General features: G+C 44.6%; 1 protein-coding gene and 1 long non-coding RNA gene across 7 annotated transcripts in view; one reads left to right on the forward strand and one right to left on the reverse strand.

Moving 5' to 3' along the window:
• LOC309658223 (uncharacterized protein) overlaps positions 1 to 24,661 on the forward strand; it is a 184,892-nt gene that overhangs the window by 42,968 nt on the left and 117,263 nt on the right. The gene's annotated exons all lie outside the window — the stretch shown is intronic.
• Positions 1,524 to 22,752, reverse strand: LOC309658252. The gene is made up of 2 exons (XR_014262141.1): positions 22,271 to 22,752; positions 1,524 to 1,911 (listed from the first exon to the last, which is right to left on the reverse strand). It is a non-coding gene; the product is annotated as an uncharacterized lncRNA (long non-coding RNA).

Consider the following 24,661-nt stretch of genomic DNA (forward strand, 5'->3'; position numbering starts at 1 on the left):
CCCACCTCCCTTCTCTTCCCAAGCGGTGGCTTTCCCCAGATTCCTCCATACTTTGACCTACAAAGTTGGGTATAAATCACAGCTGTGCCCTTCCTCCTACCTATTTTCACTTTTGGGTTGGGGTGAGACTTAGAATGCCAAGAATGGTAGAGGAAAGAAAGGAAGTCAAGGTGGCCTTGACACCGGGTGGTGGCTTAAAATATTTTTTCCCCTCTTTTATTTTCTATGGAGATCTGAAAACAATTTAGGTATCTCTACTGTAATATTTAATACTTGGCCACTAAGTCAACTTATGAGACACATCTCCCACATCTGCATAACTTGTAGGTTTTATTTTGCTAAGACAGCATCTGTATACTTTGTGATTTCAACTTGTAGTACAAATTGGCCTGGGCACTACGTATCAGTCAGGGTCCTGGAGAAATCACACGTCATAGCCTAATTGGATAATTTGTAGTGAGTTTGATAAAGGGATTATTTATGTGTGGAGCAGAACCACAGGCAGTTGTGCCACCTGCTGGGGCTAGAAACAGTGGGTTGTTTGTGGGGCTCTGTTAGCACTACCCTCAGTGGAGATACCAACTTGTGGAGCCAGGTTGTATGGAAGTGGCTAATGACAGGAGACTGCCAGACTGTGGTGGCCCTGCAGAAGGAAAGCCAGAGGGATAAGTGTTCCAGCCTCGTTCTCCTGTCTACTGTCTGTTCTCTCCGTTGGCCAAACCCAACTGGAAGCTTGTCAGTATACATCATACGGGTCACAGGGTGGAAAGGCTGGAGAGGGGTTCTGGAGAGGCGTATAGAAGCTATCGAGCACAGCATTTTAAAATATCAAGGACTTCCAGATAGAGTAATGAGATGCCAGTTTGATGTGGATTCAGGTGAGTGTAATTCTTAGTTTTAGTTTGAATAGACTAGTATGGAAATGCTATCTCAACAGAAGCATTTGAATAACACTATTAAAGGAATGAAATACATGACTGAGGGTTAACTGCATGGTTGTTTGTAAAATTCAACAAATATTTATTGAATCCTTACCATGTCCCTAGTGTTGTGGTCATCTTATCTATGAACCATATTGGTATCACTGTAATAAAGGGCAGGATTAATTGATATTTATGTGAGGTTCAGCCGGCGCTATCTTTCTTTTGTAAACTTGTTTGGATAAGAGATTGTCCATCTGCCCTTCAGGTGTTATGTAGAGTGATTCTTCAGTGTCAACCAACTTCTATACTCTTACTATTCTATAGGAGAATGGTTTCTAGGAGCACATAAAGTAATCTTTTAACAGTTCAATTATTAAGGTGCAAGTTTTAGTTTATGGAACAAACATTAAAATTGCACTTAGAGTTACCTCCTTGTAAAATGGGGATTAAATGAGATAATGCATATATCTGACCCTTTGTAAGCTCTTAATGAAGGTGAACTGATTTGGAATAAAAGAGAAACTGCCATCCTCCCTACCCTGAAAATTCAATGTTTTCATGTTTCCTTATTCTCTTTTAAACCTTATTCTTGTGCCTATGTAATTTGTGCATGTTAGGAGGCTTTTATTAGCAAGTGAAAGAAGCCCAAACTTCAGGTGGCATTAGGAGTGAGGTCATCAGGACATTGTTTTCATTTCTTTGTCTCAAGAGGTCTGCCCTTCTTCAGAAGGCTCCATCCTCAGGCTGGCTTTCTTCAGGGGATATAAAAGGCCCCTCTTGTTTCTGGCTTCACACCTACATACCGGATGTCCTGGTCAGCTTCGGCTGCCAGAACCAAATACCACAACCACGGGAATTTATCTGTCATCATTCTGGAGACTGCAAGTCCAAGATCAAGGTGCCAGCAGAGTCAATATCTGGTGAGGGCTCTCTCCTTGGGTGCAGACTGCTGCCTCCTCTTTATCCTCACAGGGCCTTTTCTTGCTGCCTGTGGGTGGAGAGAGAGGAAGCAAGCTCTTTGGTGTCTGTTCTTGTAAGGGCACTAATCCCATTAAGGGCACCCCACCCTCATGACCTCCTATAAACCTAATTACCAACTGAAGGCCATATCTTCCAACGTAATCCCATTGGGGGTTAGGGCTTCATGTGAATTTGGGGGTGGGGGATGCAGTTCAGTCCATAGAACTGGACTTGCCAGACAGATCTTCTCCCCCAGCTGTCAAACAAAAGCTCTGTCTTCACTTTGATTGGACTAGACGAAACCAGTCATTGCAGCCAGGGAATGCCACAAACTGATTAGCTGGGTTTTTGCCCACAACTGATAGAATCGTTGTAGCAAAGGGTGGGAGGATGAAATGATTTGGACTGGCTTGTATTGGGGGTGGGGGAAGTTCTGCCCAAGCAGCATGGCTGCCACCCAAGGCGGGAAGGGAGGTGTCAGCAGCATACCCTACATCTAACTCATCTGTTCCCCTATTGTTGGAGAGTCAGCTTGTTTTCAGTGATTCCTGTTCTATAACATAACTAAATTGAATTTCAAAATTTTGCATGAACCTGCATTAATGTTAGGTTCTCAGAAGTTTTGTCTGACATGCCTAGCAGTGGTTGCTGCTTAATGGACAAAAGCTAGTACTACTGAAACCAAGTATTCCAAAAAATCAATATTACTACAACTGTGGAGCCCTTGCCTTCCATCTAGTCTCGCCATAATGAAATTCAGTCGCAGCATGATTTTTGAGCTGCCTTTCTCAGGTCACATTGTTCCACAGAATGTGTTAGTGGGTTAGTGTCAAAGCTCAAAGCTGTAACATTTTGTTCCCTCCTAGAAGCAAAGGATATTTAAAAATTAATTATTTATGGGTTCTTAAATGATGAATTAGTTCATTGGGGTTGGGTTTGCCACAATTAAGACTGATGTTTACTTATATTGAGGAAACTGGACTGTAATCCTTAAGTCTGACTTTTTGTCTTCCCATTTTCAATATTTCATTATTATACGTAGTTACCTAAAGAACACATTGAAACTTAGCCTCTGCTAGTGATCAATGTCATGCTAGATACTCTGGAAAATAAAAAGGTGTGAAGGCTACTGTCTAGGTGGGGGAAGAAGACTAATCACATGGAAATGTTGACAAAAACAACCCATCCTGAGTGTGTAATAAAAGAAGATTGGAACAACAGAAATTTAGAAAAGATCCCAGTGGGTTGAGCTTTCATGGGGGCTTTATGGTGGAAGTGGCACTTGAACTGGGTTCTGAAGAATGGATATGGGGGTTCTGGTAGGAAAAAGAATCTGGGAAGGGCATTTACCAAAGGGTGAGAATAAGTGCTGGCATGCTGTGTGCTGGGATACCTGAGAAGTCAAACTGGAGTGGCAATCATGTGTGTGGGAGAGATGGGACAGCAGGGAGATGGGTAGTTGTTCTTTCCTGTATCTCCTCCAACTGGCTTTCCTCCCATTCTAAAACATCTTTTGGGGGGCTTTAAATTGCTTTAAAAAGGCAACAATATGTGAAACGCGAAGGTTGGAATCATTTTTAGAGTCCTTGTGCTCAGAGGACACGATCTGAGGAGAAGGTCTCATTGGGTGACAACCTACTTTCAGTTTTTGTTTATTCCTTGGATATTTTTTATGAGTTTATAGGCACATCTCAATAAAGAATGTAAATGGCACCTCCTCTCTTTTAGTTGGGGGTGGGGGGCGTGTCTCTGTCCTCTGCTGATATTCAGTCCAGAGTCTAACGGAAAAAACATGAAGACTACAGGGCAGAAAAGGATGGAAATTGAAACCAGGAACTAAATGCAGGAGTGGAGGGCAGGTGGATTCTGACAAGTTAAGAAATTAAAACAGTTCCATAGATTCTAAAGCAAACCGATAGTTATGGGTTAAATTAAAATTGATATTTTCATTGTCAGTATTTAGGTGGAGTTAAATTTTGGGAATATTAAGACATGATACAGTTATATTGATTCTTCCAATTGGCTTTCTTTAAAGCATAATAAAATGTTATATGCATAAATGTGTACATATATAAATAGTAGATGTTTTCCAACATTGTTAGAAAATGAATTTTAATTTACTGAAGAATCATCTTTCATGCTTATTGCTTGAAATTTTGAATTTACATTTTTTTTTACTAACGTCTGGAGATGTCTATTTATAATCACATTTTGAAAATTTTCTTAGAACTGGCAATATATGTGTCTGCATCTAAGGCACGCCACAATGACTCTGGTTCAATGTTATTGCTTTGGGTTCTTTGATTTACTGTCCAATGGAAGGCCAGGTCTGGTTATATGCTAAACAAATGAATGGTCAATAGAATTTATTCTCCTAAAATTTTCGTTGGGTTTATATGAAGACTGGCATCTGAGTAGTCATTGGAAGTAAAGTATTTTGTGAGGAAAAATGGCTCAGTGTTCCACCTGATAGGAAAACAGGCAATTGTTCTCAGCATTTAAAATAGGTGAAACTTAGCTATACTCATCTTGATTGTGACATGTTCCATTTACACAAATGTAATTCAGTTAACTGCTAGTTTATTTATATATTTGTAGTTTTTAACCTGTAATAATTCTGATGTAGTTAAATTGCCAAACGCTATTTTGGGAGTTGATGCCTTAGGCCTTTTTCTAAGGTGCCTACTTTCCCCCTAATCCTCAAATTTTTCTCAATCCTAGCCCTTAAGGCTCTCTTGCTCCCTGCTTCTCTCCTTATTCTGACTCAGCTCATTATTATGAGCTCACCTTTGGCTCCTTTAGCAATGTGGTGGTTATGAATGTATGTTTAGGAGTCTAATCCAGTTGCATCACTTAGTTGCTGTGTGATCTTGGATAAGTTACTTAACCTTTCTGTTTCTCCATCAGTGAAGTGGAATCCTAAGAGAATCAATCTTACTTTTGAAGAGTAAGTGAGATAATGCTTGTGAAGTGCCCAGCACTGTGACTGACCCCATAGTAAGCATGTGTATTAGCCAAGGTAGGCTAGTTGTGTTATTGTAACAATCAACACAGGATTTAAGTATATTTAAAACACACACGTTTATTTTTCAGTCACCTGATGTTGGCTATGGGTCTGGGAGACTCTTCCAAGGGTTGGCTCAATGGTAAAGGCTGCTTCGACCTCGCGGCCCCTCCATCTCAACACATACTTCTGTGATAGATGATGTACGTGGAGGCGAGTGGAGGGTCTCACTGTCTGTCGAGTGCTTTGGCCCAGAAATGACACATATCACTGCCCCTTAGAACCAATTGGCCAGAACTAGTCATGGAACCCAAAGTTAAAAGAAGCAAAGATGTAATCTTCCCATGTGCCCAGAAGAGGATGAGCCCCGCCCGCACTCGATGTCGCCGTAGATAAAGAAAATGTCACAGTACACAGTGCAGCCGTATACCAGGCAAATGTCCTCCGGGAAGTTGGCTGATGTTGGAGCCACAGAAGTTTGAAGTTTCACATTAGGCCTTAAAGAGACCTTATGTTTTTCATTTGTCTTCAGAATTGAGGGTTCCGGATGGCCTGGGTAGTCTAAAATAATGGCCCAAATTTAGAATGAGGCTGATGTTTCATAGAAAATACATGAAGGATAAAATGAGATGATTTGTAGTGGTTCTGAGAGATTTGGTGCTGGTAATGAGGGTGCGGGTGTGACGATTATTTATCTAAATTCCACGTGGCGTGGTTCACTAAGGATATAGATCTGGTGTTTTGATCTTTCCCTTAGCGTTATTTTCCCAAGTGCTTGGCACTGCTATTGATGGAGAGGTTGGAAAGACAGCCCAGTGCATCTTTGGGCCTGTGAACTGGGAGAAGTCCCTGCGCCCCGATGATTGGATCAATCCTCCGTGACACCAGCACTGACAGTTAAAGTACAAAATAACCCATGGACGTAGAGTCAGGTTTCCCATTCCAACAGGACTGGCCCCAGCAGTCAGCAGTTAGCCATGCGCCACTAATGGGGGCTGGCCGGAGAACCTCATTCACTGTGTGTCACTAATAATCCTGTTCATCAGGGCTGGGTCCACTAGACTGCTTTTGGGGTGACACGAAAGGAACTGGCATTTCTTGGAAATGTTGAACCTTTTCGGTGCCGAGTGGAGAAGTCCCTTTGTCAGCGCTGATTTTGTTTGGAGCAAAGGTGTCAAGAGTGTGAATATTCCTTATCAGCTCAGGGAAAGGAATCATTGAACATGGAGAACTGGAACAGAATTGCCATAGAAACCGAGATTCCTTGATTTTTAACATCAACTCCTATAATAATTTGCTGTGAGAACTTGGGCATGTCACGTAATTTTGTTGGACCTGTTTCTTTTATTAGAAAAAAGAATAAATGCTACACTACCTACTTTGGAAGTTTAATGGGAAAAGCAGATGAGAAAAATGCAGGCCCTTAAAAAGCATGGAGGTAGTGGAATGGATATTTTTCTTGTTACAAAGAAAAATATTTTATTATAAAATTTTGGAAAATATGAATATGGGTAAGTAAAAATTTAACATGAAAATCTTAAAACCAAACAAAATGCCACCACATAGAGATAATGGCTGTTAATGAACGGGTGTATGTCTTTCCAAGAGTTTTATAATCTACTCTTTCTATATAAAGTATATTTTGAACATCTTTTTGTTCTGTTACGTGTTTTAAATGGATGTGTGGTATTGCACCGAATGAAGAGAAATGGTAAAACCAGTGTCCAATTTACAGTCATTTTAGGTTATCTTCAGTTTGCCTGCCTCTAGTGGCTATTTAGAACTTCCCCTTGTCCGCTGTCTATCAGCTACGTGGTCAGGGTAGGATTTCCCTTCCCCCTCCCCGCCCCAAATCAGCCCTGCTTGGTGTAAACTAACCCAAGGTGGCCCCATGCCCTTTTGCCACAGGGATTGGTTCAGGAGCAAGCAAGGAACCTCAGTTAATTCCGTTGGAATGAAGCTCAGTACTATGTTCTATGTGTTCTATGGCTAGGAAAAGGGGAAAAAATTCCTCTCCTCTAACAGCTGCAGCCCTTAAAAAAAAAAAAGGCACGTGGAAGCCAAGTTAAGAACAAAGTCTGGGGCTTCCCTGGTGGCGCAGTGGTTGAGAATCTGCCTGCTAATGCAGGGGACACGGGTTCGAGCCCTGGTCTGGGAAGATCCTACATGCCATGGAGCAACTAGGCCCGTGAGCCACAACTACTGAGCCTGCGCATCTGGAGCCTGTGCTCTACAACAAGAGAGGCCACGATAGTGAGAGGCCCGCGCACCGCGATGAAGAGTGGCCCCCACTTGCCGCAACTAGAGAAAGCCCTCACAGAAACGAAGACCCAACACAGCCAAAAATAAATTAATTAATTAATTTAAAAAAAAAAAAGAATAAAGTCTGCACATGGAGGAAGGCAGAGCTGAGAGAACTGGCAGAGAAGTCCAGGTAGAACCATGGTGGAAACTCGAACTACTACTGAACCTTTCAGTAGGTGAACCGGCAGACTCCCTGTATGACTGAGCCCAGTTTGAGTTGAGGTTCCTGTTACTTGAAACCAAAAGCATCCTAGCTGACACATCCATTTAAAACAGCACGGCAACAAACATACCCAGTTAAATCTTTGTGCCCATTCTTGACTTTTTCCTTTGCCTATATTTTAGTAGAATTGTGAAATTAATGTGTGTGTGTTTGGCCAGATTCCCTTGAATTCCTTTTTATAGTTTTTATGTTCCCACTGCCTTTGATGTGCTTTCACTGCCACAGTAGGTACCTGGGACTCTTTTTGGGAAAACTGCACTTGGGCTACTGGAGTTTGTCCGAACACCTGGAGAAACTGAAGTGCCTGAAGTTTGACTGTGGTACCTGGAAATCACTCTGGTGTAGCCCTTAGCCAGTGACAGGTAGATGAGGGCGTAGGAAAGCCCAGCTCCTTGGCCGCAGCTCTGAGGCACGACTTGCACTTCAGAGTGGTGAAACTACCCTCTGCAGGACCTGCTGGGCATGTGTCTTTGCATGGCTTCATCTCGTCTCTGTCCTGCTTCCCCCCTCCCCTTGCCAGTCTCCCTGGGAACACGTGCACGAATCCTCATCTTAGGGTCTGCTTCTGGGGAGTGCAATCAAAGCCAGCTTGTGAACGATCTTCAGGTTTCTGATGGCACAAACATTTAATGTAAATGATTAAGGGCTAGCACGACTGCTAGTCAGATGGGACGTTACGATGGTCTGGCCGGTGACATTGGATCTCAGGTACCTTGGGAGGTAGATGAAAAAAGGAAGAGGCTTCACAGCTTCTGACAGTGGTTTGCCAAACACACCTGAGTGCAATTTTGAAACTGGCTTTGGATCGCTGAATGAATGTGTCAGCTCTTCCTTTGGGAAACTGAATATTATCCTGTCTAACAGAGCTCAATATTATGGTCTTTTTTTTTTTTTTTTTTTTGCTGAAGTCTAAATCCCCTTCATTTAATACCATCCCATTTTCCTTAGTTATAGTCTATTGTACCATCCTAAGAACTCTTTATACTTGGTCCTGACGATTCTCGTTTGATAAAAGACAGGCTGCTCTTACACTGGAAAATGCATGAGTCACCCTGCAGGAGAGAGTGATGGGGAGGCAGATAATGGCATGTAAAGCCCTGCAAGGGGGCTCTTCCGGAAGGCATCTCCAGCCCCCATGTGCTTGGGTTGGTAACATTAGTGCTGTCTTTGAGTCCTCTCTACCCTTCACAAATATCTTCTCTTCGTCCTTCCAAAGTCCCTCTTGTCCTGTCCTTGCAGTTCCATTGTGATCACGTGCTTTGGTCCAAGTTCACACCATTTATCGGGAACTGAATTGTATCCTCCCAGCCCCCGCCAATTCCTGTGTTAAAGCCCTCACCTCTAATGTGACTGTATTAGGAAGTAGGGTCTTTAAGGAGGTAATTAAGGTTAAATAAGGTCATAATGGTGAGGCCCTAATCAGACTGGACTAGTGTCCTTATAAGAAGATAGAGACATCAGCGGCCTCTCTCTGTCCATGCACACACACAGGTAAGACCATGTGAGGACTCAGTGAGAAGGCAGCTGTCTGCAAGCCAGGAAGAGAGGCCTCAGAAGAAAGCAACTCTGCTGGCACCTTGATTTTAGACTGCAGAATTCCAGAACTGCGAGAAAGTCAATTTCTGTTGTTGAAGCCTCCAGTCTCTAGTATTCTATTTTGGCAGCCCAAGCAGACTAAATGCACCATTTTATGTTGGTTTTTTTCCCCAGGAGAACAGTACCTATAACAGTAGACTAGCATCCTGGTCCCCAAGTCATTCTGGATCAGTTAATTCTTAAAGCAGCACTCACATCTTACCTCACACTGAAATAAATCCTTTTGTAGCACGTGAGTGGCACAGAATAGAGCTTAAAAGATTTAGCGGGCCATCATGCTCTCTCTAACCCACCCCTCAAACCTGCCTTATAGCATCTTCTTTCTCTGCTTCCCAGTCCAAACCCTATGTTCCAGTCTTTCCCCTGTCCCCCATTTATAGTGCCCACTCCTTCCTTGCCCAGTTGGAATTTTCTCTAGCTGCCGTGCCGACCGTCCAAACCCCATCTGTTCTTCAGGGTCATCCTAAGCCTTACATCTTTGGGGCCTCTTCTCAACTTTGGCACTCTTCTCAACTTTCCAGCCAACCTCTGTATCACTCTGGTACTTCCTGCCTTTGCAGAAATTTAACAGAAAGAGAGGAGGGGATTGAAGGCACTGTGCCTAAGATCTCAGGTGGATGAGATTCTTCCCTGCAGGCCAAGTGTCGGGCTGTAAACAATACCTTCAGGGCCTAAACAGAGAACAGAGGGATAGAAAGTGACTTGACTTTGGTGTATGTATGTATGTGTTTATACCCATATACGTGAAGTCCGTGTTCTTGGAGTACAGGCCCATTCATTTAGAGAGAAAAGCCTGCTCCACATTCCCCATCTGGAACTAGAAAGTTTGTCCTTAATGAGGCACATGTATAACACAGGTTATAGATTAAGACTGACCTGAAGAGAGCACACTGACTTTCGTCTAAGCACGTCACACGTCAGAGACAGCTAGAAGTGGAAGAAACCAAGAAATCAAGTGTGGGATTTCCCAAGCTGCAGTTAGTTACTAACCACATTAATAACTTTTTTAAACCTTATTCACATTGCATCAAAGGGATTCTTTGATTCACTGCTGAGGTCTTCTCAGCAAAGCTCATGGGAATTTGGTATATGAGGATCCACACTAGCGATCCATTTCATCGGTGTCAATACTTCTGGACGGTTTGGGTGGAAAGGACAATTCCTGAAGGTGAGATACCTTCACCACGTATACTAGCATTGGGTCTTGCTTGTGTCTGTGTCACCGACTTCAGCCTTGCTGTAGCAATAATAGCTAAGATACTGTAGAGCTGAGAGGCTATTTAAGTATTTATAGATACATACGTAAGATAAAAGCACCTAACTTTTTTCTACCTATTGCTTAATTTCCACAGCGGTGTACACACTACACTTTAGGAAACAGTGACGTAGTCCAATTTGTCTTCTCATTTGAAGATGAGAAATGAAGGTCTGGAGACCTTTCGTTGCTCAAGGTCATTCGAGTGTTTAAGGGCAGGATGCTGGGGTTCCTGACTTCCAGGGAACGTAACTTTTCTCTGAAATTATACTGCCACTTAATCTCTTAGCAGTACATAAAACAAATATTGGTGACCTCGTGGCATGCCAGCCCTCGGGTGAAATGGAGATCTGTGATTGGCTCTCCTCTTAAACTTTTAAGAAATGGGAGTCTAGAAAAAAAAAACCCAAAACAGTCATGCAAAGACTCACTGGGCTGGAAGGGAGCCCGTGGTCATCTAGCTCAGTGCTGGGCTGAACCCTGGATCGTCCAAGGAGGGTCTTGGAGACCTCTTTGCAGGCCAAGAAGTCAAGGCATAAGGGGGAATCAGGCAGGCTTGCTTCTGTGTCTTCATGTTATTTTCATGTAAGATAGCACTGAAAATTTCAAAAGTAACACTGGAAACGTGCTGTGCTTGTCCATTTTCATCTTATAGGTACTGACATGAAGGCTCAAAGGGGGATCATGTTTTTCTAGTTAATAACAGACAGCATTCCTCATCCAGCATTCCTATAGCTTAAAAAAGCAATAGAGGCAAGTGGGTCCATGAACGTGGGTGTTGTGGTCACGCGGATTTGAACTTGAATCCCAGCAGGGCTTGAATGGAGTTTTTCTCTCCAAATTAGGCAAATTGTTTCTCCAAGGCTCATGGGGCGGTCAGTGTTGTTAGAGGGGAGTGAGGTAAGAGCATTTTCCTCACCATATCCTGCCCCAGACATGTTATCTGAAAGAAAGGAAGGAAGGAAAAATGGGAGGGATATATGGAGAAAGAGGAAGGAAACTAAGGTGGCAGAGAGCATTCCTAAAAGTCCTCCATGTTACTTCCGCTGTGCTTCCACACGCTCCTTGGGACCTCGCTTGCCAACAGAAATGTTGACTAAGCACTCTGGTTCTTACGTATTTTCTGCATTGGGAACACTTATAGTTAGGTTTCAGGGCTCTGAACTCCCCAAACTGGGGAACTTGTCATTAAAAGGTCCTTTTAAAAAACGCAAGTGCCCCATAGTTTTTGGCAATGATTTCTTGAATATGACACCGGTGAATATGACACCGAAGGCACAGGCAACAAAAGGAAAATAGAGAAATTGGACTTCATGAAAATTTTAAAAAATCTGTGCATCAAGACGCTATCAACAGGGGAAAAGGGCAATCAGAATGAGAGGAGATGTTTGGAAATCATATATCTGATAAGGGATTACTATCTAGAGTGTACAGAGAACTCCTAAAACTCAACCACAAAGCAAACAACCTGGTTAAAAAATGGGCAAAGGGGGACTTCCTTGGTGGCCCAGTGGCTAAGACTCCATGCTCCCAGTGCAGGGGGCCCGGGTTCGATCCCCGGTCGGGAACTAGATCCCACATGCCATAACTAAGAGTTCGCATGCTGCAACTAAAGATGCTGCGTGCCACAATGAAGATCCTGCGTGCCACAACTAAGACCGGCACAGCCAAAATAAACAAATAAATATTTGAAAAAAAATAAAAAATAAAAAATGGGCAAAGGACTTGATTAGACATTTCTGCTAAGAAGATACATAAATGGCCCATAAACACATCAAAAGATGCTCAGCATCACTGATCATCAGGAAAATGCAAATCAAGACTACAGTGAGATACCACCTTACGCAAATTAGGGTGGCGACTATGAAAACAAAAAATAACAAGGGTTGATGAGGATGTAGGAAATTGGAACCCTGTGCACTACTGGTGGGAATGTAAAATGGTACAGCCATTGTGCAAAATATTATGGTGGTTCCTCAAAATTAAAAGTAGGATTACCATATGATCCAATTCCACTTCTGGGTATATACCCAACATAATGGAGAGCAGGTTTTCCAAGATACTTTGTATGCCTATGTTCATAGCAGCATTGTTCACAATAACTAAACTGTGGAAGCAACCCAACTGCCCACTGACAGATGAATAGATAAGCAAAACGGGGTGTATACACAACAGAATATTATTCAGCCTTAAAGGGGAAGTTCTGACACAGGCTACACGGATGAACCTTGAGGACATGATGCTAACCTACCAGTCACAGAAAGACGAATGCTGTCAATTCCACTTGTATGAGGCACCTAGAGTGGTCAAGTTCATACAGACAGAAAGTCGAATGGTGGGCGCCAGGGGCTGGGGGTAGGGGTTGCTGGAGGGCAGAGAGTTCCAGTTTTTCCAGAAGAAAAGAGTTCTGGAGATTGGCTGCCACACAACGTGAATGTCCTGAACGTTTCTAAACTCTACACTCATAAATGATACGATGATACAATTTTATGTTCATTTCACTACAATTAAAAACCAAACATGAACTTCCCTGGTGGCGCAGTGGTTAAGAATCCGCCTGCCAATGCAGGGGACACGGGTTCGAGCCCCGGTCCGGGAAGATCCCACATGCCGCGGAGCAACTAAGCCTGCACGCCACAACTACTGAGCCTGCGCTCTAGAGCCTGCGAGCCACAACTACTGAAGCCCATGCACCTAGAGCCCGTGCTCTGCAACAAGAGAAGCCACCGCAGTGAGAAGCCCACGCACCCCAACGAGGAGTAGCCCCTGCTCGCCACAACTAGAGAAAGCACGCGCGTAGCAAGAAAGACCCAACACAGCCAAAAATAAATAAATAAATAAATTTAAAAATTAATTTTAAAAATTATTAAAAAAAAAAAAAACCAAACACAAGTGCCCCTCGGAGACACAGCAAATATTTTTGTCGTTCACAGTTTAGAGCTGCCTCATTGTCAGGGTGCTAGTCTTCAGTCAACTAGCTGAGAACTGGTACAGAGGGGATGGGAACTTCCATGAAAGAGCTTCTGAAGCTAAGTAGCCTGGTCTATTTCCCAATTTCTTCAACGAATATCTGAGCGCCTGCTGGAGCCAGGCACTGTACTTGATCCTCGAGATAGACAGCTGTGAAAAAGTTATACAGAGATCCTTGCAATCTGGGAGAGGTGGGGTAGGGAAGGACCCCCAAATAAAAGCATGGAAGTTTTAAGCATGTTACCAGATGATGAAGGTTACAGGAACAATAAAGCATCAAAGGGAAAGAGGGCTACCCTAATTAGAAGGGGACATGTGGACAGACCGGAGGGAGCAGCCCCTGTAGATGCGGAGAGAAAGAACATTTTAGGCAGAGAGAATAGTAAGTTCGGGAGGCTATGAGGAGGGAGCTGCTAGGAACAGCCAGGGACAGCGCCCCAGTGTGTCTGGAAGGGCTTGAGGGAAGGGGAGGGACGGTGTGTGTGTGTGTGTGTGTGTGTGTGTGTGTGTGTGTGTGAGAGAGAGAGAGAGAGAGAGAGAGAGAGAGAGAGGGAGGGATGGGGAGGCGGGAGAGAGGGAGAAGACTGCTTTTATTCGAATCCAGATGGGAGCCTCTGAAGGGTTTTGAGCTCCCAGTGACACGACGTGACTTGGGACTTACCAGGATCACCATGACCGCTGTACCTAGAACGGATTGAATGGGAGGGGGCAAAGCAGAAAAACGCGTTTGGAGGTGCTGCGCAGAAGGGGAGAGCAGGGCTGGTGGGACCTGAGGGGAGAGGTTTTCTGTCTCTTGCAGGGTGCCCGGTAGGGTTTAGTCTGGGTGTGGCCGCCCCCGCTCCCCGTCTGCAGCACTCTGCCCTCCTCACCTCCTGTAAACGGAGGCTAAGTGCATCCTTGAGGCTCTCCCAGAGAGTTGATGGCCTGCCTGGGACGGTCCTGAGTCACAGCCTCTCGGCTGTAACCGGCTCCACGGACGCTCCTGTCCTGAGCGTTAACCTCCCTCAGGGGGAGTCCTCATTCCCCAGGGAGGAAATGGATACCTCGCAGCTGCGGCCTCTTAACTCCTGTAAAGCTGCAGGACAAATGACTTCGCTGAACACGCTTCATGCAGGGAGGAGTGGGTAATCTCAGAAAAGGGAATAAAACTTCTCAAATCTCCGAACCAGGGGATTGCAGAGAAGCTCGCTGTCTTCTCTCTTGGGTGCGTGTGTGTGAATCGAGGAAGGAGAGGGCAGACACCGACTTGGGTCTCGGTTCGCCCCCGCGGACCATTCTTCCAGGGCAAGTTTTTCTTAGCGTCACTCGATTTCCTGAATTGGGAGAATGAATATCCAGTGTAGAAAAGGGGGAAGAAAAGCGTGTGTGTTCGCATGAAATATGGTCATCTGATGACTTGTCCATTATGTATTTGAGGAAGCGGAGATTCTGAAGACCTTCACCTACTCAAGGAGAGGAAATTGCCTCTGTCTAGACCAGGACCTCTTACCTTTGCCACTGGTGACATGTTGTGTCCGATAATTCTTGGCTGTCCTGGGCATTGTAGGATACTCCTACAGTATCCCTGGCTTCTGCCCAGTAGACGCCAGTAGTCCTTCCCCAGCTGTGACAAGCAGAAATGTCTCCTGAAATTGTCAATTGTCCCGGGGGTGGGGAGCTGGGGGGAGGGGTGCAGAGTTGCTCTGGGTTGAGAGCCCCTGACCCAGGCTCAGCAGGCACATGGGTGAAGTCAGGACTGTGTATGTCATGTCCTCTCTGGCTAACAATAATCGATGGAGTTAAAGCTAATAGTGGCTTCTGCTTGGTCACTGGGACAGCAGAGCATTCACTGTTCTGCCTTGAGAGAACAATTTTCCTGTGTTTTAACTAATTAGGCCCTTGTGATGGCTGGATTCTGGGCACCCCAACTAATAAGCGTGCCTATAAGGCGAAGAAACCGAAACCAACGTCCTCCCCGATTGCCAGGGAGGGGGCATGTTTTCTTTCCCCTCCCTCTCCTGGATCCATGCAATAATTAGCCAAAGTAAAATGAATATTAGCTCATGCTTAATTGCCTTTACAGCGTACTCCCCCGCACTGACGCAGTATTGCTAAACCAATTATTTTTTGAACTTTATGGCTTTAAATAGTCCTTGACTCTGAAATTCCCTGTACCCCTCAGCTACTTAACCACAGGCCCCTCTGCCCTAAATCCTTTTCTTATACTTTGTAGCTTTTTGAGCAAGGCCCCTCTTTAAGAAGACATAATCCCTTCTCTGTAGAAAACATGAAAGACCTTGAACAAATCAAGATTTCTCCATGGAGAATTCAGCTAATCCTGTGCTTAGCTCCTAACAAGGAAATCCATCTCTCCACCAAGCACACCATTACCCGGACTAATGCCTGACTTGAATAACAAGCAAATTATTGTGCTTTTAATTGTACCCTGCTCGGTCACAAAGCACGTGTGAGAGAGGAATGTGCCCAGCTTCTCCAGGAGAAACAGGTCAGGCCTCTAATCCTCCTTTTCTGTCGCCTTCCCCTCCCCCTTTCCAATCCTTTCTCTTCCCAGCAGAGCAGAGGGAGAAAAAAGAGACAGCTAAATTATGTTTAAAATGGAAGAGTCTAAAAGAAGAAAAACGGTGGTCAATACTGACTTGGGAGAGGATGAATTATCCATCCACAGCCTCTGCAGTGCGGCCCATTTGAGGACAATCAGTGTTCTCACCAGCTTGCTGGAGGGCGGTATCTGCGAGCCTAACAGGCTTTCTCAGCCTCAGCACGACTGCTGGGTGGGGTTGGATGCTTCTTTGCTGTGGGCCTGTCTTGTGATGGAAGGACTTTTAGCCTCGCGTAAGCTGTGACCATCCAAAGTGTCCCAAGACACTTTCAAATGTCTCCTGGGTGCAAAATTGCCCCTGGTTGAGAACCACGGCCCCAAGCCCTTCCATATTGGGATGTGTTTGCTCTCTCTCCCATTCTCTACCCCCGTACACAAAACCCAAGAAAATCATGGTTCCTGTGTTACAACTGGGGAGATCAACGTGCTCTTCATGTAGGTAGAATGAGCGGAAAGGAAAAAGACACTGACTTGTGTGTAGTCAGGAGACAGAGTGGGAACCCCCTCAACGCCAAGACTGAAGAGTCTTAGAATGTGGGTGTGCTTCTGGCTCCCGCTGGGAAGTGGCAATGCCCCTGGTTGAACAAGCCAACTTTCGAACGCCTCTATCCTGTGCACTTTGGAATCGGGCTTGCTGTGGGCGAGATGAGGAGTGATGGCGAGGCTGCAGAGATGAAGGTGCCTGTGAAGGTGCTGACTGTCTCCTCCCACACTACTTAGGACAGGGGAGAACTACCCAGCTTCAGAGATACCCATTGCTCAGACAATGACAATCCTGTCTTGGACCTAAACATCGGGATGAAAGAGGGCTACTGACAAGACAGACGCTGTGCAAGCATGGGGTTGCACTTTCATTACAGACATTGAGGCAAACATTTCACTCCTGGTGACATAAAGAGACCTCCCTATTTTTAGGAACTGACAAGCAACATTATTGCTTGTCCTCACCGGCCAAAAGGAAAAGGGGGAGAACGAGCACACGGCAGTGAACCCCAATCTCCACTAGATGGCGGTGTACATCTTCCTCAGAAGCCAGGCGGGCACCGCTCAGGGCAGCTCGTTGGCCTAAACAAGACCAGGGCCACCCTTCTTTCGGGAGACAGGCGTCTCCTCTCATTGTCGGCACAAACAGCCCCAAACAATTGCACTGACCACACAGCTCTAAGCCACGTTCCAGGGCACTGCCGTCTGTTCAGGAGTGAATGCTGGGAAAATGAACCACGCTGCTAATTTGCTTGATTGAAGGGAAAAATAAGATCTCAAGTGACAGTGGGTGTAGTTTATTTTTCCAACAAGAATAGGGGCAAAGCCATTTCATCCCCCCCCCCCCCCACAACTGCTACCATAAATGAAAGCAATCACCTAATTAGTCCTGAATTACTAACTGGCAGGGTAAAGATCTGCTGGAAATCAAGCTGAAGTGGGGAGTCTGGAGAAAGGGATGTGATTTGTGTGGGAGGAGGGGAGGGGTAGGGCGGGGTAGGAGGGGAGGGGAGGGGAAGGCCTGAAGCCCATTGTGAGGCCCTGGGCCCCTGTGGTCTGGGGGCCGTGCTGGCCCTGACCCTGGGAGAAAAAGAGGCTCAGTGATGTCTTTAGGCCGTTCATTTTGTGCAGGCGAATGACTTTCTAAACTGAAGGAAAAAGAACCTGTTGTTGGAGAAAACCTATCCGTGAGTTTCTCTGAAAATGCTACAGATGCAGATGAACTGGCTTGGGAAGGAGAGCACAGCCCTGCGGTGCCTGGCCACCCCGCTGCTGGGTGGACCCCCTCCCCCCCAGGAAGGTTCTGGCATGGAAATGCCAGGCAGATCCGAAACCAAGTTGGGCTCTAAGTCATTAAGAAATCCCCCACAGGAATGAAATAAAGGCCTCATTTCACACTTTGGGTTTCGCCTGTGTCCTGAGGCAGCGCCTCTTCCCCAGCTGAGACAACGCGCTGCCCCCGCGACCCAGTGAGCCGCCCTCGTCCTGCGAGGAAAGCAAAACAGCAGCGGGGTGGGTGCGCGCCCAGAGCTGCCCCTCGAAGGCTCCGCAAATTCCAGTCGCAATTGATTTGTTCAGGGATGACTTCTTGCATTCTAGTTAGATGTGACTTTAATCGAAGTGCTTTCCTAAGGCGATTTATCACAACTGTGAACCGTTCAGTTTGCACAGCTGCTGCTTTTTTAGGGAAACACACAGGCTCGGGAGGCGGAGGAGCCGCCGCGGGCTCCTCTCTTCCCCACGGAACAGCCCGCGGGCCCCTCGCCCACCAGAAACATGTGCGCCTCGTCCTCAGAGGCCGCCGCTCCGGTGCTCGGGCTCCTCTGCTGTTGCTGGCTGCTGAACGGCCATCTCCGCTCTCCTGGGAGGGGCAGCTGGTTTCCTTTAGGGGCGCTCCCCTTCTCCGCGTCTCAGCTCCTGCAGCGGAGACGAGGCTGCCCCTCTCTCCTTGCACGCTGTGGGCTGGGTGTGCAGCCCGGCTTGGGCCACAGTCCCCCACTGTGCCCCGCCCCCGACCCCGCTCGGCGCCCACGACTGGCTGTTAGGTTGCCAGAGTCAACAGAGCGACCACAGCCGGCAAAGCCCACACGGGGCGCCCAGTTAAAGCTGAGCCTCAGATGAAAACCACGACTTTTTAGGGTGTCTTCAATATTGCATGCAACATACTTCTACTTAAAAAATTCCTGTTTATCTGAAGTTCAGCTTTGAGTCAGGCATCCTGTATTTTGTCTGGCAGCCTTCTTGTTTCTAAAGAGAATGTTTGTCCAGAGCAGGTCAAATTGGAATCAGCCTAGGACTTTCAACTGGAGCTTTGGGGAAAAAGTACTTAAAAGGTATCTGTTGGGACTGCTGGGCTGGTAGGATTCATGCTTGCAACTGCTGGGAGCCAGCTTTGCTATCACGTGGGGAGAGCTGCTTGAATTAGAAGCCAACAACACAGAGAGCAGACCTGTTTCATTTGAACAGGTGGATCCAGCCGTTCTTGAAGCTGGCCCGGTGGGTGGTGGAGGTCAGGGTGCTGATGGCCAGGAGGGATAGTAACTTTCTACCCCTCAAATCTGGGAAGTGAAAACAGCAGGGCTGAATGTGCCCACGGGGCCTGGCTTCTGTTCAGCTGGAAGAGTGGTGAGTGGCTATTGGGTGACAAAAACAGTCGGTCTACTATATTCTTACTTTGTTTGCAAATTGTGTTGCTGCATGTAAACTCTTTGTTCTGCTGCATTAGCTCTTGTTCATGACATCATGTCTGGAGACAGGGTCTGATAGACTTACATGTGGACTTGGAGACTTAAATTTCAAATCTACCTCTGCCTGGTTGAGTGGCTTTAGGGTCCTCGTAACCTCTACAGAGCTGAGTTTCTAGGTCTGAAAACTAAGGACAGAGGTTATCTTAATCCATTTGGGCTGCTATAACAAAATACCAGAGTCTGGGTAGCTTATGAACAACAGAAATGTATTTCTCATAGTTCTGGAGGCTGGAAGTCTAAGATCAGGGTGCCAGCAGATTCACTGTCTGGTGAGTATCCTCTTCCTGGGTCACGGTGTGTTTTCTCTGTAACCTCCCATGGCAGAAAAGTCGAGAGACCTCTGTGGGGTCTCTTTTATGAGGGCACTAATTTTCTTCATGAGGGCTCTACCCTCATGACCTTATCACCTCCCAAATGCCACACCTCCTGATACCATCACCTTGGGGGTTAGGATTTCAACATATGAAGTTTGGGCGAGGCAAATGTTAAATCTATAGCAGAGTTCCTTTCCCCATAGGATGAGGGAGAGGGAAAGTATGTAAGCACCTGTCACAGGGCCTGGTGTGGAGCAGGTGCCCCATACAGATGTTATTACAAAATACTGAGTAGAGTTCCCTGTGCCATAGAGGAGATCCTCGTTGTATCTATTCTATGCCTTCTTTGAATGACCGTAGCACTTGTTGTCTGTATCATTTTTATGTCTGTTGTGGCTTTGTGACTGAAAATGAAAATTTTCTATTTGTTCATGTCCTGGCCCTTACTTAAACATGTGTTCATTTATCTATTTCATATTTATTGACTACATCTTAGACACCGTGTTAACTGCTGGTTCTAGATGTTAGTAAAATATAGACCTTCCTGCTCAAAAGCTCACAGTATTTGTGGGAAAACAAAAAAAAATGAACAACCTATGTCTCAAAGAGCTTTGTACTTCCCAAACAGAACACACCTCGTAGGTACAATAAATACATGTAGCATACATAAATGTATAAATAGTTAATGGGATTAAACACTTGAGATAACTGCTTTTCTATTCTGAGGAAATGATGATTATATTTCACCAGGAGCTCAATACCACTCTGAGAATGAGGGCTTAACCCCCATCCTGACTCACTGCATCGCTTTCTTACATGAAAATAGACAAGTCTGTACATACTCTCTATAAAAAGGCTTATCTGGCATGAATTTCAGATAGCAAGAAGAAAAATTCAAGAGGTTCAGAGAAGCATCCAGAAGCTCAGATGATTATCTGGCACTAATACAACTCGCTTGACAGGAAAATAGAGCCGTAAATCTCACAAAATTAGATGATCTTTTAAGAATTTCAAAACCTCCTGCTATTAATTGGAAATCCTAGAAGAACAGCTTCTTTTAAACTATACTGATAATATGCTTTACAGCTTAATATTCAGAAGCCTATGTTTTGGCTAAGTGAGCTTCAGGAAGGAAGGAAACTTGTGGTTTAGTTCCATTTACTTTGGAACCGCTGGTTCCAAACATCTACTTCTATGCACAGTCATCTTATCATCTGTACAATGGAGGCAACTCTAAGAAAACATAGTTACAGAGATGTTGCACAGCTTCATGTGTCATTGTCTTCATTTGTTTCAGAAAACCAATCACATCTAAGCTACGACTGAAAGAGTGCAATGTTATTTGGGGTCATCTAGTGCAGCTCTGTCAAAGTAAAGAAAAGGAAAGGGGCCTAGAATACCCATAATTTTCCCAAGAGGACACAATTATTTTATGGTAAATCTGGGACAAGAACCCTGATCTCTTTGATCCCATTCCATTGTTCTTTCATTGGGTTCTGAACAACCCAAAGAAAGAAAGAGAAATGAAACTCCTGTGTGCTGTGTCACTGGTACAGGACTTGGCAAGATTGGAATTGGAGCACTACATATTAAGAGGTATCTGGGAAATTCTTCAAACTAATTGAGATATACACCAGGTACATAGAAAACAGTATGTTTTCTGAAGATGATTCTGTGGCATGAACAGAACTGGTAGCTGAAGGTGTGTGTGTGCTGCAGTTCCAAACAGGATGGGTGAATTCTTGTTTTCTGGCACCTTGAAAACTGCACCTCAACATACACATTAAAATAAAATTAACATTTGAACTGGGTCATATTTAATTCTGCATGCTCTTGTAAGTCAGCAAAATAGTCCATATATCATTTAAGTTGTCACTCACTTTTTAACTTGATTTTCAATTTCTAAAAGTCTTTCCAAACACAAAACAGAGGTGGGAAAACGGTATATGGGAAGCTGCAGAGATGAAATAAGCTTATTTCATTCAGCATAAAGATGAATATCCAAACAACTTCTTCATAGCAGAAAGTGTCCAAATCCACTGTCTTCATTTTGTAGTCAAGGCTTCTGGAAAAATATGCTAACGGATTCCTAATTACCCAAATGCCCCATATCTGTTTCAGTAAGTATCATTATATATTATGGAAATTTTTCTCAGTGACTGACAGAGAAAGATATCCCGGCTGAACATCCCCCTGCCCGTGACACAGAGATGATGGTCTCAAGCTACCTTGAAGGCGTTGGAGCCCACTTTATCCGTTACTAATGTTAATGGAGGACAAAACTTAATATTCTGTTTGCTCTGTATTTGTTAAATCACTTCTTCCCTTCATTAAAATGGATGGCCCATAATGGAGTCTGTAGTGTGTGTATCATTGGAAACTGAACACATTTTTGTTGGTTTTATTAATGTCATAGGTTTCTAGGGAGGGTCTACTCAATAACTAAGCCTCGTTTCACAGTTACAAATAAATTATGATGTAACTTTGAATAAATTAAGCTCATCGTAAAGGAAGGATACTGATAGTTGCTACTATCCCTTCCTTGAGGGGCTCTTGTAAAGCACTAAATAAAGTAACAGAGGTGTATATGTATGCATATATTTTCAAAGATATTTGTACACACTTAAAAAGAACTCTACAGAATGCATTCTAAAAACCTTGATGCTGTGTGTCCCTAGTTCCCAGCTCTCTCATTAAAACTACTTAAATGAACACAATCTTATCTATTAGGATAGCTATCAGAGTACTCCAAATACTGCTTCTTGCAGTACCCTGTCCCAACCATTTGCCTTCCTCTTCCCATCAGCCCTCAGTTCAGAAGCTCCGAAGATTTGTTCATTAATTTATGAACACATTTCTTCATTCAGCCAAGAAAATTTATTGATCTCTTACCAAATTTCAGGCACCATTCTTCAGTATGATTTGTAGGCATGTTCAGGAAACACAGCAGTGATTAACACAGATGAATATACCCTCTCTCGAGCTGAGGGGGGAGACAAAAGTAAATAAGCAAATATAAAATCATAAGTATAAATATGTACATAAAAATTAAATAAATGGATAGAATAGTATATCAGGTAAGTGCCAGAGAAAAACAGCAAGCAAGGAAGGGAGATGGAGATTGTTAGCTGGTAGGAGGAGGCTGCGATCTGAAACTAAGTGATCAATGAGGGCTTTCTGGGGAAGATAAAATTTCAGAGGGAACTTAAGGTTCTGGGAGGGAGCAAGGTACACATCTGGGAAGTGAATAGTACAAAGCAGAGGGAACAGTCAGATGGAAAGCCAATGAGGCAAGAGCGGGCTTAGAGTATCCAAGGAGCAGAAAGGATGTCAGTGTGTGGTAAGCAGAGCGAGCAAAGTGGAGAGGAGACGGAAACAGAAGCCCAGATTTCTAGGGCTGTGGAGGCACTTTGAGCACTTTGCTTTTCTTGTGAAGAAGCCATTGAAGAGACTTGAGTGACATGATCTGACTTACGTTTTAACAGGGTCTCTCTGGATGCCATGTTGATTAGAGACTGTAGGAGAATAAGGACAAGCCCCAGAAGACCAACAGCTGATTCAAAGAAGTGATTTACTCAAAAATGTGCCTCCTCCTCAGTGAGGACGCAGAGCAGGAATTGGCAAATAATGGCCACAAATCAAATCAGGTTCTCAGCCTGGATCTGTGTGACTGTGAGCTAATAATGGTTCTCACCTTCAGAAAGCTTGTTGAAGAAGAAAGAGGAGGAGAAGCTACAGAAACTGTATATGGCCCACAAAGCCTAAGATATTTAAAATCCAGAAAATGCTTTCCAACACCTGATGGAAGGCATCTGGCTGGTAGGAGGTGCTCAGCAAAATTTGGAAGAGGAATACATGAGGCAGTTAGTTCCTGAAAATATTGTAAAGTGATAGGTGTCAAGAAACATTTATGCCTTCACCCTTAACCTTCACAAATGATGCCATTTCCATTCAGCTATTGAAAAATATATTCTGGCTTTCAAAACAATAAACCAGAAGGCATTTTCTCACATAAGCAAGGTCATAAACAACTGTCAGCTACAGTTGAAATAGCAACAAATCAAATAATAACAAAAAGCATTTTTACAGATTTTTAAACCTTACAAAGCATTTTCATGTTCATTATCTGATTTAATCCTCAAATCAACGCCATGAGATAGCTAGTATTTTCCCATTAGAAACGACCACATATTAAATCCTTAGTGATTGCTCAAGAAAAGCTGAAATCTTGAGTGTTACATCTATTAATGCCAAGGTGGGGTGTTTTCCCATGGGAACACTGGATGCTAAAATCAACAGGGATTTTCAGCTCAAGATGGCAGACTAGGAAACATATTTACTTTCTGCAGGGGACACGGGTTCGAGCCCTGGTCTGGGAAGATCCCACATGCCGCGGAGCAACTAGGCCCGTGAGCCACAACTACTGAGCCTGTGCGTATGGAGCCTGTGCTCCGCAACAGGAGAGGCCGCGATAGTGAGAGGCCCGCGCACCGCGATGAAGAGTGGGCCCCGCTTGCCGCAACTAGAGAAAGCCCTCGCACAGAAACGAAGACCCAACACAGCCAAAAGTAAATAAATAAATTAATTAAATTAAAAAAAAAAAAAAAAAAAGAATCCACCTGCCAGTGCAGAGGACATGGGTTCGATCCCTGGTCTGGGAAGATCCCACATGCCACGGAACAGCTAAGCCCGTGCACCATAACTACTGAGCCTGCACTCTAGAGCCCATGAGCCACAACTGCTGAGCCGACGTGCTACAACTAAAGCCCGCGTGCCTAGAGCCCATGCTCCACAACAAGAGAAGCCACCATAAGGAGAAGCCCACACACCGCAACGAAGAGTATCCCCGCTCGCCACAACTAGAGAAAGCCCATGTGCAGCAACAAAGACCAAATGTAGCCAAAAAAACAAAACAACTCTCAACAAACAAAAGTCCAGGACCAGGTAGGTTCACAGGCAAATTCTATCAAACATTTAAAGAAGAGTTAACACCTATCATTCTGAAACTATTCCAGAAACTCGCAGAGGAAGGAACACTCCCAAACTCATTCTATGAGGCCACCATCACCCTGATATCAAAACCAAAGATATCACAAAAATAGAAAACTACAGGCCACTAGACACAAAAATCCTTAACAAAATACTAGCAAACTGAATCCAGCAATACATTAAAAGGATCATACACCATGATCAAGTGGGATTTATCCCAGGGATGCAAGGATTTTTCAATATCTGCAAATCAGTGTGATAAACCCCATCAACAAATTGAAGAATAAAAACCAT

This window comes from Balaenoptera physalus (assembly GCF_965194825.1).
Source record: "Balaenoptera physalus genome assembly, chromosome: 3".
NCBI classification, from domain to species: Eukaryota; Metazoa; Chordata; class Mammalia; order Artiodactyla; family Balaenopteridae; genus Balaenoptera; species Balaenoptera physalus.